Genomic DNA, 13537 nt, shown 5'->3' on the forward strand with positions numbered 1-13537 from the left:
ATACAATTTGCAACACGTGGCCACGACCATGGGAATATTTTCCTTGCATAGATACAGGCCAGTCCTCGCTTACAGACAGCCCCCCAACCTGAAACAAATACTCACCAGCAACTACACACCACACAACAAAAACACTAACCCAGGAACCTATCCTTGCAACAAATCCCATTGCCAACTCTGTCTGCATATCTATTCAAGGGACACCATCATAGGACTGAACCACATCAGCCACACCATCAGGGGCTCGTTCACCTGCACATCTACCAATGTGATATATGTCATCATGTGCCAGCAATGCCCCTCTGCCATGTACATTGGCCAAACTGGACACACTCCATGCAAAAGAATAAATGGACACAAATCAGACCTCAAGAATTATAACATTCAAAACCCAGTCAGAGAACACTGTAACCTCCCAGGACACTGAATAACAGACTTAAAAGTGGCAATTCTTCAACAAAAAAACTTAAAAAATAGACTCCAAGGAGAAACTGCAGAACTGGAATTAATTTGCAAACTGGACACCATCAAATTAGGCCTGAATAAAGACTGGGAGTGGATGGGTCACTACAAAAATTAATTTCCCCATACTAATTTTTCCCTACTGTTACTCACTCACACCTTCTTGTCAACTGTTTGAAATTGGCCACCCTCACTACATAGGCCTCATTACCACTACAAAAGTGATTTTTTCCTCCCTTCTTATTCTACTGTTGAGAATAGTCCATTTCCGCTTTAATTGAATTGTCTCGTTAGCACTGACCCCCCACTTGGTAAGGCAACTCCCATCTTTTCATGTACTGTGTATACCTGCCTACTGTATTTTCCACTCCATGCATCTGATGAAGTGGGTTTTAGCCCACAAAAGCTTATGCGCAAATAAATTTGTTAGTCTCTAAGGTGCCACAAGTACTCCTTGTTGTTTCTGCTCTGGAGATGCTCTCAGTTTTCGTCACCCAGTCTCTATAAAGGATATAGCAGATAGAAAGAGGGTTTCCAAGACAGGCTATGAGAATGGGGGAGGTTGCCATTTGTGGACAGACTGAAAAGTCTGGGACTGTTTAGTGTAGAGAAGAGACAAATAAGGGGGCATAGGATAGAGGAGAACAAAATAAAATAATGGAATTGATTACATTGAAATGGACAAGCAAAGAACGCTCCCAACCAGTAATAGCTACCTACAGATACCCTTCAAAAGGGCTAATTTCCCAAAGCTGAGGCAAATTATCAGCAAAACTGATTGGGAGGAAAAATTTAGACAGAAAAATGGGAGGGAAAATAGGGAGTTCTTTAAGAAGAGTTTATTAGAGAGCTGACAAGCCATGATTCCACAATCAAGAACATGAAGAACTTAGTTTAAAAACCCAGTTCAGTAGCAAAGTGAAGGCAGCAATTAAGGGGGAAAAAACAACATATAACAAATGAGGAAAAGGGAAAATAGATAGCAAGCAATACAAATTGGAAATTATGAAAATTGATATGGGACGTTACAGACATCAGGTAGAAATCCATGCTTTGCAGGGCTAAGGATACCAAAAAGGAGGTTATTAAAAAGAAAAGAAATCCTAGAAAAGGTAAAGGCCAATTCCTAGAGGGAGAAAGGAAACTTCTTAATGTTGATGAAAAGATAGCTGTGTTCAAGAAATGTTTTTGTTCTGTATTTGGAAAGAAGCAGAATGAGGTACTCATATCACATGCGGTGATGAAATACTTTCCAGTCTATTAGAAGTCAAGCAGGATGTTAAACAGCATAAGTGAGCTGTAGCTCACGAAAGCTTATGCTCAAATAAATTTTTTAGTCTCTAAGGTGCCACAAGTCCTCCTTTTCTTTTTTGCGAATACAGACTAACACAGCTGCTACTCTGAAACCATCTACAGTAGGCAGTCAGGAAACAATGGAAAAGCTGATAAAGTTGAAAAAAAAATGTCTAGGAGTATAATTAATGCCAGTCAACAACATGGTTTATGGAAACAGGTCTTGTCAAATAAATCCGATTTCGTACTTTCATGAAAGTAAACGTTTGGTTGATCAAGGGAACCAAACAGATGCAATAGACTTTGATTTCTCTGAGGCATTTGATTTAGTAGGGAAAAACATTCAGTTAAAAAATGAACACTATACAATATTAGTAGATTTTGTGAAATGTTAAATGGACTAAAAGCTGGCTATCTGAGAGATCTCAGAAAGTAGTTGTCAATGGGCCATTGTCCGCAAATGGGGGTGTTTGTAGTGGGGTTCTGCAGGCATCAGTTCTAGGCCAGATGCTATTCAATATTTTCATCAATGATCTTGAAGCAAATAGATAATCATTGCAGGTAAAATTTGCGGATGAGCCAAAGATTGGCAGATGGTTACAATGAGGAGGCCAGGGCAGGCATACTGATTGATCTGGAGCATTTGTTGAGCTGGACCCATGTAAACAAAATGTTTAAATACAGTCAAATGCAAAGTGATCCTCTCGAAACAGGGAATACAGGCCTGACCCCCAGACTAGGGCACTGTATTATGGAACGCAAGGACCCTGAAAAGGATTTAGGATCGATTGTGGACAACCAACTCATCGGGAGCTCCCGGTGTGATGCTCTGGTCAAAATGACTGATGCGATCCTTGGATGCATAATCAGGGGAGTGGTGAGTTGGAGCAGGGGAAGGATTTTATCTCTGTACATGGCATTGATGAAACCGACTACGTGAAGTTCTTGGGTCCCCATTTCAAAAAGGATGTTGTAAAATTGGAGAGGGTGCAGAATAAAAAACACATTAATGATTGGAGACTGGACAGGATGCCTGACAGAGAAAGATTTAAAGAGCTTCATCTATTTATCTCATCAAAAAGACAATCAAGCAGAGACTTCCATGGGGAGAAAATAGTGGGTGCTAACGGGCTCTGTAATCTAGTTTAGAAAGGCAGAGAAAGACCCAATGGCTGGAAGCTGAAACCAGACAAATTCCAATCAAAATAAGGGCCAAATGATTAGCACTCAGGGTGATTAACCGTTGCGACAAACTGCAATGGGAAGTAAGTGATGGATTCTCCAACGCCCCATGTCTGCAGATCCAGACTGGGTGCTTTTCTGGAAGATCTGCTTGAAGGTTTGTCTACACTTAAAAAACTACAGCAGCGCTGCAAAGCGTCGAAGTGTAGACACTCCTTACATGGATGACAGGGGTTCTCCCATCAGCGTAGGTAATTCAGCTGCCCGAGAGATAGTAGCAAAGTTGATGGAAGAATTCTTCCGTCCACCTCATTCTCTCTACATCAGGGTTAGGTTGATATAGCGACAGCTCTCAGGGGTGTCGATTCTTTTGCTGTTGCAAAAAAAGCAAATGCAATTTTGGGTTGCATTAACAGAGGCATAGCATGCAAATCACGGTAGGTGATAGTACTGCTCTACTCAGGGCTGGTTAGGTCTCAGTTGGAGTGCGGTGCTCAATTTTGGTCACCGCTGTCTAGAAAGGATGTAGAGAAACTGGAAAGGATTCAGAGGTGAGCGAGAAAGATGATCCAAGGGATGGAATGCAAACTGTATGACCAAAGGCTGAAGGAATTGGGTATGTTTAGTTTGGAAAAAAGGAGATTAAGGAGATTAAGGACATGATAGCAGTCTTCAAATATTTGAAAGGCTGCCATAAAAAGATGAGGAAAATTTGTTTCTCTCTTGAGACAGAGGGCAGGACAAAAGGCAATGGGTTCAAAGTACAGCAGAGCAGATTTAGATTAAATCTCAGGAAAAGCTCCCTCACTGTAAGAACAGAAGGATAATGGAACAGACACCTAGGCAAGTTGTGGAAGCTCCTTCACTGGAGGTTTTCCAAAGGAGGCTGGAGAGCATCTGTCCTGGATGGTTTATACACAACAAATCCTGCACCTTGGCATGGGGTTAGACTAGCTGACCCTTGCAGGTCCCTTCTCACCTGCTGGAGCCCATCAGCCAGGGGTAGAGGAAAGAGGGACATTTTGGCCAGTGAAATTGGCACAAACACATCCCCTGTGGCAAGGGCACCAGCATGTTTAATGGCTGCGGAGAGCGGAAAGGACCACAGACCTATTCTCTATCCCATGATGCCCACGTTGCACTGGGTTTGTCGAGCAGGTGAGCCCCTCAGCAAGAGACGGGTACCTGTGAATTCTGAGCCAGATGTTTCTACCCTGGTAATCCCCCGCAGGCAGCCGTGTTCCACACTTCTCTCACCCCAGCATCTGTAGCAGCATCCCAACCTGAGAGCCAACACAGGGGTGTGCACCATTTATAATATAGATGTGCACAATCCCCGGGGGGGGGTCACTCAGCCTCTAGGGGAGAAGCAGCATCTGAACGAAAACAGGCTGGAGACTGGAGACACTCTAGCCAATGAGATCTGGAGAAAGGTGACTGAGGGGAGATACGAACACTTTCTGCAGGCACACGGAGCTATCACTAAGGGGTCAGAGATCAGTAATTCTCATCAGTAACCATCATCATACTGTGCAGCAAGTTTCATTGAAAGATCTTCAAAATACCTAGCAAAGGAAGGTCAGTAGGAACATATCCCCATTATGGTAATAGGTAAACTGAGCAAAGGGAGACATGACTTGGTGAAGGTCACACAGAGAATGACAGACAGAACCCAGGAGTCCTGACTTCCCTACTGTCACCACGGTCTCTCCATTATTAACTGAGCGCATGACAAGACAGAAATGGATTCATGGTATAGCATTGCTTGTTTGTTAGGATGCAACCTGAAACTGGGGTACCACTGAGCCTTCTGGAATACCAACCTGGGCTCCCTCTCACACTGTGAGGCTGTGACAAGCTGCAATCTGCTCCAGGTTTTGCACTTCCACAGCCAGAGACGCACCCAGCTGCAGTTACATGAATGCTTTCACTAGGCACTCGTGAACCAACAATAGAGAGGCTCCAGACAATTCCCATCTACGCCCAGCTCCCCAGCCTAGGACCCCAGAGCTGTACCATCTTACCCTGGTCAGAAGCCCGGCGAGTATAAGTTCATTACCCAGTCCGCCCCTCCCTCAATGTGGAGAGGACAATGCACCAGCCTCTGTTCCTGAGCATATTTCCCTTTTACATTTCAAACAACACACTGTATTAGGTAAAAATATATAAAACCTATTTATTAACTACAGAATTACAGATTTTAAGTAATAAGTGTACAGATCAAAGGAGATTACCTAAGAAATAAAGCAAAATGACAATCTGAGTTCTATAAACTAGATAGGATTTGAATCACGCTGTGTGTCACCCTGATGGTACAAACGGTCTACCTGTCTTCCGTACACAGGCTAGAAATGCCTTCAACCTGGGACCAAATCCCCAGTTTGGTCCTTGTTCCTAAGGTTTTTCCAGGTGTTGAGTTATGAGGGGAGTGAGGCCAAGTGATTTTGTTACTTCCACCTTTTATGGCTTCTGTTATGTGGAGGGAACCACATTTTTCCAAGCAAAAGCCCCAGTACAGTTAGAGGAAAAGTACAGGTACAAATGGAATCCAGTGTCACATCAGCTGGTCATATGCCCTCGCATGCTTTCAGAACTTTAGGTACAAAAATGATACATGCATACAAAGAGGGTAATCATATTCAGAAAAGCATAACTTTTTCCACTGATATCTTACACAACATACTTATATAAAATATATCACAGTCATATCACTGTGGTAAATATGGGAGTGCCAGGGAGATGCTTTGGAGCACAGAATGTCACACCTTCCCCCGTAGTTTACTGCAGAATTTTAGTCACTGACTTATTTGGAGGGAGTGTGCACAAGGCCTTCTTAAGGGTTGTAACATACAATGCCCAAGTGTTGCAAACATTGTCATGTTCTCCACATATGTTTTTGCAAAGTTCTGTGCGCCTTTTCTGGGTCATTAGAAAACCTCTCTTTGTATCTGTGCAGCATTGTCAATCATTGTGCTTTTCCAGCTGTTGATAACTCAATAGAGATATTCCTCAATGCCATGCAGTGGTATGCCTCAGTTTCCCCTTCCACATAGAAGACCAGATTTTTTATAGTTTCCCTGCTGTGAGGAGGTTTGAGCCTGTTTACAGGTGTTAGCTGAGAAGCAGTATCCCCACAGGGCTTCTTGTTTACTATGTGTAGCATGTCCGAAAGCTTTTCTGCAAAATCATGCATGTTTCACCTTTTCATAGGATTTACCATCAGTACCAAATTCTTTGTTATAAGATTTACCATTAGCAACATTGCATCATGAGCTTTAACACCACGACCAAATCTTTAATCACAGATAGGTGTTTTCAAGTATTTTTATTATACCATGCCTTTCGCTTGGACAGTTTGATTTGTTCAATATTCATTGTGTCTTTCAACTCCTCCCTGAACCTTAACACGTGTTTAGTTACTGGTTTTCCTTTCCCCTCAGTATCCCCTTGAAACAAAGTGGCCTTTGGCGGGATGCTACTGAGAGTACCAATTCAGGACAAATTGCTTAGAGCAGGGCAGTCATAGCCCAAGGCTGGGGGTCCTTTACCTTTAAGGCATGCCAAACCAGCCAAAGAGAGAGGACTTTGGTTTTACCCCACTGGCTAACCAGAAGTCATACAAGCAATACCCTCAGATACTCCAGTTCCCTTATATCAGCACCAGTGCTACTCCTTATGGGGATGAATATTTATGAAAACCAATACCTCAGTAAAAGGAAAAACGTTCTCCCTATCCCAAAGGACCAAGCCCCAGACCCAGGTAAATATACAAGTTAGATCTTACCCACAAATCATGCTGTTGTCAATCCTCTAGAATATAAAATTACAGGTTTATTTATAAAATGAAAGAAATATAGATGAGTGTTAAAATTGGTTAAATGGAATCAAATACATACAACAATTGTAAAATTCTTAGCTCAAGCTTGTGTCAGGCTTCATGGGATTACTGCTGATTTAAACCAATCAAGTCTCTGGATTACAAACATCCCATCCTGGATGAGTTGTTCAGTCCTTTGTTCAGGGCTTCAGTTTCCAGCACAGTTCTTCCAGAATCAGAAGCAGGATCATAAACATACAGCTAAGGGTAGCATAAAATCCCTCCTTTACCTGTAAAGGATCAAGAAGCTCAGATAACCCGGCTGGAATGTGACCAAAAGGACTAATAAGGGGAGAAGATACTTTCAAATCTGTGGGGGAAGGTTTTTGTTCTGTGTTTTCTTTGGAGGCAGAGAGGCACCAGGTCAGGGAAATCCATCTCCTCCAAACAATCCTGAAATGAGTCTCTGATATTACAAAAAGTGTAAGTAAACAAGGCAAGGCGCATTAGGTTATCTTTTGTTTTAGCTTGTGAATTTTCCCTGTGCTTAGAGGGAGATTTATCCCTGTTTTTTGTAACTTTAAAGTTTTGCCAACAGGGGAATCCTCTGTGTTTTGAATCTGATTGCCCTGTAAAGTTACCTTTCATCCTGATCTTACAGAGGTGCTTCTTTTACTTTTTACTTTATAATAAAGTTCTGTTTTTAAGAATCTGATTGGGGTTTTTAGTGTCCTAAAAACCCAAGGGTCTGGTCTGTGCTCACCTGGTTTACCTATTTTGTTGGTAAATTATTCTCAAGCCTCCCCAGGAGAGGGGGTAAAGGGGCGTAGGGGGTTATTTTAGGGAAACAGGAACTCCAAGTGGTCCTTTTCCTGAATCTTTGTCTAACTCACTTGGTGGTGGTATCCCATCCAAGGATAAGGAAGTATTTGTGCCTTGGGGAAGTTTTTAACCTAACCTCATAGAAATAAGCTTAGGAGGTGTTTCATGTGAGTCCACACATCTATACCCTAGAGTTCAGAGTGGGGAGGGAACCCTGACAGGATTGAAGACAAAATGGAGGGGATTCCAGGGTCTTTTATATCCTCTGCCATGTGGAAGGACACCCCTTTGTTCTTACTGTAGAAAATCACAGCAGTAAGATGGAGTTTGGAGTCACATGGGTAAGTCACATGTCCATGCATGACTCAGTTTGCAGGCGGCAGCCATTGCTCACATGCAATCTTGAACGTTCCCAGGAAGGTTCCTCAGATGTGGATTGGAGTCTCCCAAGGTCCCTTGTCAGTTAACTGTTTCTTCACTGGGCACTTACTCAGAATAGTCCTTTCTCAAGGAGCTGACCAAATGCTTCACTGATGCTACTTTCTCAAAGGCTGAGCCACAGGTTGGGTACCTGGGAGCACAAATGCTGAATCGTCCTTTCTGTCCTGGGCATCCTCCCCCATGTAATCAGTGAGGAGACATTCCTGTACTCCCACTGTTCCCCCGGCCAGTTTCCTCCTCTGGGCCTCACCTAGGACACCTACTGCTATGCTCTCTAGATCTATCCCCCGGTCAGCTGTGAAGAGCTCACAGCTAGCAGCCTGGACAGTTGTCTCTGTGGCAGGCTCTACACCCCCCTTTCTTCCTGGGGTGGTGTTGCCTCCTGCTGCAGTGTTAAAGGAACCCAAACCCACCTCCTCAGTGGTTTCTATGATTATATCACCCTTCTCTGGGTTCCCCTCTGGAACACATCTCCCTATGCTCCCTAGCATTGGGCTTGTCCCTTGTTTAGCTGCAACATGGATATTTTTCTCCCTGAGTCAGCTGAAGGGCAGGAGTTGGTCTCAACCACCCTCACCTCTGGAAGCATGCAGTTTCCCACTGCTGTAGGGGAATCAAAGAGACTCTCTCTCTTCTCTTCACCAGTTTCTGAGACTTTCCCCTTTCCCTCTGAGGTCCCAGCAGAATTTTCCTTCTTCCTGCAGGCAGACAATTTAACAGCCTGAGCTACATGGAAGAAATCATTGCAAATTAGCATATCAATAGTGGTATCGTCTACTACCCTCACTGATAATACAGCTTCCAAACCTTGGGTTTCTATGTGCACTTTAGCCAAAGGCACAAGGATTTTGTCACCTTGTTGCAGTATACTCCTCCTAACTACATGCTTCATGCCTAGCTGTGCAGAGGCTAATTTTACAAACCTAGTATGATAAGTGACAGGTGCCTGAGGGGCTTCTGTGCTCATAATTGCAGTGTTTGCATGAGCTGCCTGCTTCCTCTGAACACAGGGCATTTATTCCTCAGGTGATCAGTGGAATTACAATGACAGAACCTCCTGCACGTTTCTGTTTTTACAGGAGATTAGGGTTGGGGATTAGAAGAAAGGGGTAAAATGGGACCATACTTCCCACTAAGTGTAAACTCCATCTGTAGTTTTCAACTTTTTGTCTATAGACACTGTTTCACAACATCTTTACATGTTTTTAAGAAATGCTCCTGACCAACGAGGTCAAACATTCCTTCAAAGTTTGTAACACCTGTGCCCCTTACCCACTTTCCCATCAAATCTTCCATTTTGTTAACATATTTCACGTTACGTACCAGCACCCCACTTAAGATTCCTAAATGTCACTCTATATGTTTCAGGGGTAATCTGAAATGGTTTCAAAACCATTTCTTTGAATTTATAATAATCTAAAGCATCATCAGATGGCATTTTATTGAATATAAATCCACAGCTTTACCAGTTAAATTAGCAACTAAAGTGGGAATCTTCTTGTCATCAGGAACCTTATGAATCACACACGGTCTCTCAAAGGTAGTGAAGTCTTCAGCAATATCTCCTGCCTCGTTGTATGCAGGACGCAGCTGTTCCCATTTGAGGATTTTGGAGAGGTGGGAATCAGTGGAGTGGAAGGGTCCTGGTTCTGCTTTTCCAGCAAGGCCAGTTGGTGATTCCGTGCTCTCTCTTTCTCCTCAGTTTCTTGTTGTTTTAGTTCCTTAGCCCTTCTGTGTTCAGCCTCATCTCTGGCAGCCGCTGCCAGCTTTAGCTGCAATATTCTCCTATGCTCTTTCTTTTTCTACTGCCTGCAATCTGAATAGCTCTGCTTTCACAATTGTTTAGCTGTTTGCACTCATCTTCTTACTTTTCTGTCCCTACTTCCCTTTCCTGAAATAAGCAAACAGAAAACAACATACTGATAACCTCTTTGACTGATCTCCAGCCACCACACTTAAAATTTCTACGCTCAGAACTCACTCAGAACAAGTTGTGCATTTTACCCTGCTCGCTGTGCCACTGTGACGGACTTCCCCGAGTTGCAACCTGGAATTGGGGTACCGCTGAGCCCTCTGGCACACCAGTCTGAGTCCCCTCTCACACTGTGATCATGTGACAAGCTGCAGACCCCTCCAGGTCCTGCACTCACACAAACATTCACAGGCAGGGACACACCTGGCTGAGTTACATGAATGCTTTCGCCAGCCACTCATGAACCAACAATAGAGAGGCTCCAGTGAATTTCCCCCAGCTCACCAGCTTAGGACCCCAGAGCTGTATCATCTTGCCCTGGTCAGAAGTCTGGTTTATTAACAAGTCTGCCCCTCCATCAATGTGGAGGGGATAATGCACCAGCCCCTCTCCTTGAGCAGATTTCCGTTTTGCATTTCAAACAACACAGTTTTAGGTAAAAAACATAAAAGCGATTTATTTACTACAGAAGGATAGTTTTTAAGTGATTATAACAAAGTGTAGAGACCAAAGTAGATAACCTAAGAGATACAGCAAAATCACAATCTGAGTTCCATAAACTAGACAGGGTTTGAATCAAGCAGTATCTCATCCTGATGGTACAAACAGTTCATCAGTCTTCCATATACTAGCCGGGATTTCTCCTTTCCAGCTCCCCAGTCAAAATCTTTTCCCTCAAAATCTTTTCCTTTGACACGTGGAGTTTGGGGGGGGCACGCAGGAGTGAGGCCAAGTGATGATGTCACTGCCCCCTTTTAGAGCTTCTGCCAGGAGCAGGGAACTTCATTGTCCCAAACAAAGCCCCCCAGCACAATTAGTGGGAAAGTACAGGCACAAGATGGAGTCTGGTGTCACATGAGCTGGTCACATGTCCTTGCATGCTTCAGTGAGTCATAGCAGGGGCCATTACCCATATTCTGGCTACAACATCTACAGGAAAGTCCATCAGGTGGGGATAAGCTTCTCCCATGGCCCATTGTGCTCACTGATGGGCCATCAAATTGAATAGTCCATTCACAAAGTGCTGGCTAGACTGGATGTAAACTACCTTGTGGGAGTTACCACAGGAGCAAACACATTTGAAATGCAGGTACATAATCAATATTCATATTTTCAGATATAAAAATGAGTCATGCATACAAATAGGATCATCATATTTAGCAAAGCATAGTTTTTCCAGTGACACTTCACATGACACAGTTTGTACAAGATTTGTGGCAATGATATAAAAGCTATATTAGTGGCAACTATATAACAGTGGTGAATATGGGGGTGCCAGGTTGTTGTTTTGGGGGAAAGCCTGGAAGCTGTTGAAACTCTGTGCCCCCAAACCATTCAGCTGGGTTGGCCTCTCCCCCTACTCTTCTGATGACACACAGCCAGCCCTTCTGGTCCCTGTTTCACCCAATATGACAGCAGGTGGTGCCACACATCCAACTAAGTTACTTGAGTGCTTTACCTAAGTCACTCATGGACCAATAATGGAGGCACCAGAGAATTTTCCAGCTCCCCAGCCTTGCACCCCTACTGGACCATAAACCCAAAATTATACCATCTTGCACTGCACAGAGATGTTTACAGTGTGAACTCATTAGTCTGCCCTCCCCTCAATGGGCTAAGATATTCACCAACCTTTGTTAGCAGAGCTAAGAGTCCCAAACACTTCACTCAAAACCACACTGGTTCAGATAAAACATAAATCAGGTTTATGAACTACAGAAGGGTAGATGTTATGTAATTATAAGTGATAGCAAACTAAGGTTACTTAGGAAATCAAGCAAACTTGCAGATTAAGACTTTTAGAATGATACCTCACAGGGCATGCTTTGTACAAAACATACCATAATTACATCACTATGGTAAATATGGGGTGCTTTAGAGTGCGGAGTATCACAGGGATGATCCACAGAGTGAGGGGGGAGGAGAGGAGAGATTTGCAGGTGGGGTCTTGAGGGGAAGAGGCAGAGCAGGGGTGGAACCTGGGGGAAGAGGCAGGGCAGAGGGGTGGGCCTCAGGGTTCCAGTTACCAGCAATTAGAAAGGTGGCAACCCTATGAGTTCTATATAGACGGACTCCCCAGTTTGTCATGCTGACACAGCACAGTAAGGTCAGGAAAGGATTTATGTCTCTTTGACTGACCAGTCAGTGATTCAGGGAAGAGGGCCCAGCATCATGTCACCAGCCAGCTCTGCAAGGAGTTCATTCTGAGAGCCAGAGCACCAGGAGAAAGCTTTAGGTTCCTTTATAAGTAAAGGGTTGGAGCAGCCTATCCCAGATGTGTTGGGTCTTCGCCCCATAGATGATAGGGTTTAGCATGGGGGGCACCAGGAGGTACATGTTGGACATGAGAACATGGAAATGCAGGGCCACATTGTGCCCAAACCGTTGCGTGACAGTGGCAAAGAGATGTGGGATCTAAAAGGCTAAGATGACACAGAGGTAGGAGCCGCATGTCCCAAAAGTCTTGAGCCGAGCGTCCTTTGTTGGGAGGCTGAAGGTGGCCCTGAGGATCTGGGTATAGGACACGGCAATAAAAAACACATCCAGACCGATCACCAAGAATGCCACAGAGAGGCTGTAGTAACTACTGATGCTGATGTCGGTGCAGGCCAGCTTCACTACAGCTATGTGCTTGCAGTATGTGTAGGGAATGATGTTGGTTCTGCAATATGGCCACCTCCTCACCAGGAAGGGATGGGGCAGTATGAGTATGATGCCGCGCAGCACCACGGCCAGGGAAATTTTGGCCACCACAGGGTTTTCAGAGTGGTGGAATGTCTCAGGGGATCACAGATGGCCATATAGCGATCAAAAGCCATGGCCACGAGGATCCCAGACTTTATCATAAAGAAGTTGAGAAAGAAGTACATCTGGGTGAGGCATGCACTGAAATTGATCTCCCTGGAATTGAACCAGAAGATGCTCAGCATTTTGGGCAGGATTGATTTAGACAGCACCAGGTCTGTGACGGCTAGCATGCAGAGGAAATAGTACATGGGCGCATGGAGGCTTGGCTCCATCTTTACGATGGACATGATGATGAAGTTTCCCAAGCTGGCTATGGCATAGATCACATAGAAGGGGATGGAGATCCAGACATGGGCTTCCTCCAGGCCAGGAATGCCCAGCAGGATGAAGGTGGAGGAGTTGGTGAAGTTGGTTGAGTTGGAATCTGACATGGTGTAGGGGTGAAGGTGTCCAACACTGAGGCAGAACAGTGTTTCCTGCATCTACCGTACATTCCCCTGACTTCCCAGGGTCTAAGGTGATGGTCGCAGTATAAATACTTGGATGGAGAGACAATGTTAATATGAGACACTTCATGCACTACTGGAGGCTGTTCTCCTGAATGAAGCAGGTTGGTTGCTCTTCACACACTGAAAAATGATATTTTCATTATTCAGATAAATGAATTATGAACAACTGACCCTACTAATGCCAATTCCATATTTGATGGTGCTCCCTGCGTCAATAATTCCTACACATTGTGGTGTGGGAAACCTTAATAGGCACCAGCAGGAAACACGAGTGGATACTGGTTATCCCTT

General features: G+C 44.2%; 1 pseudogene; it reads right to left on the minus strand.

Moving 5' to 3' along the window:
* Positions 1-12221: 12221 nt before the first annotated feature.
* On the minus strand, positions 12222-13260 carry LOC119847149 (annotated as a pseudogene).
* Positions 13261-13537: the final 277 nt, after the last annotated feature.

This window comes from Dermochelys coriacea, chromosome 1 (assembly GCF_009764565.3).
Source record: "Dermochelys coriacea isolate rDerCor1 chromosome 1, rDerCor1.pri.v4, whole genome shotgun sequence".
In the NCBI taxonomy this organism is placed as follows: Eukaryota; Metazoa; Chordata; order Testudines; family Dermochelyidae; genus Dermochelys; species Dermochelys coriacea.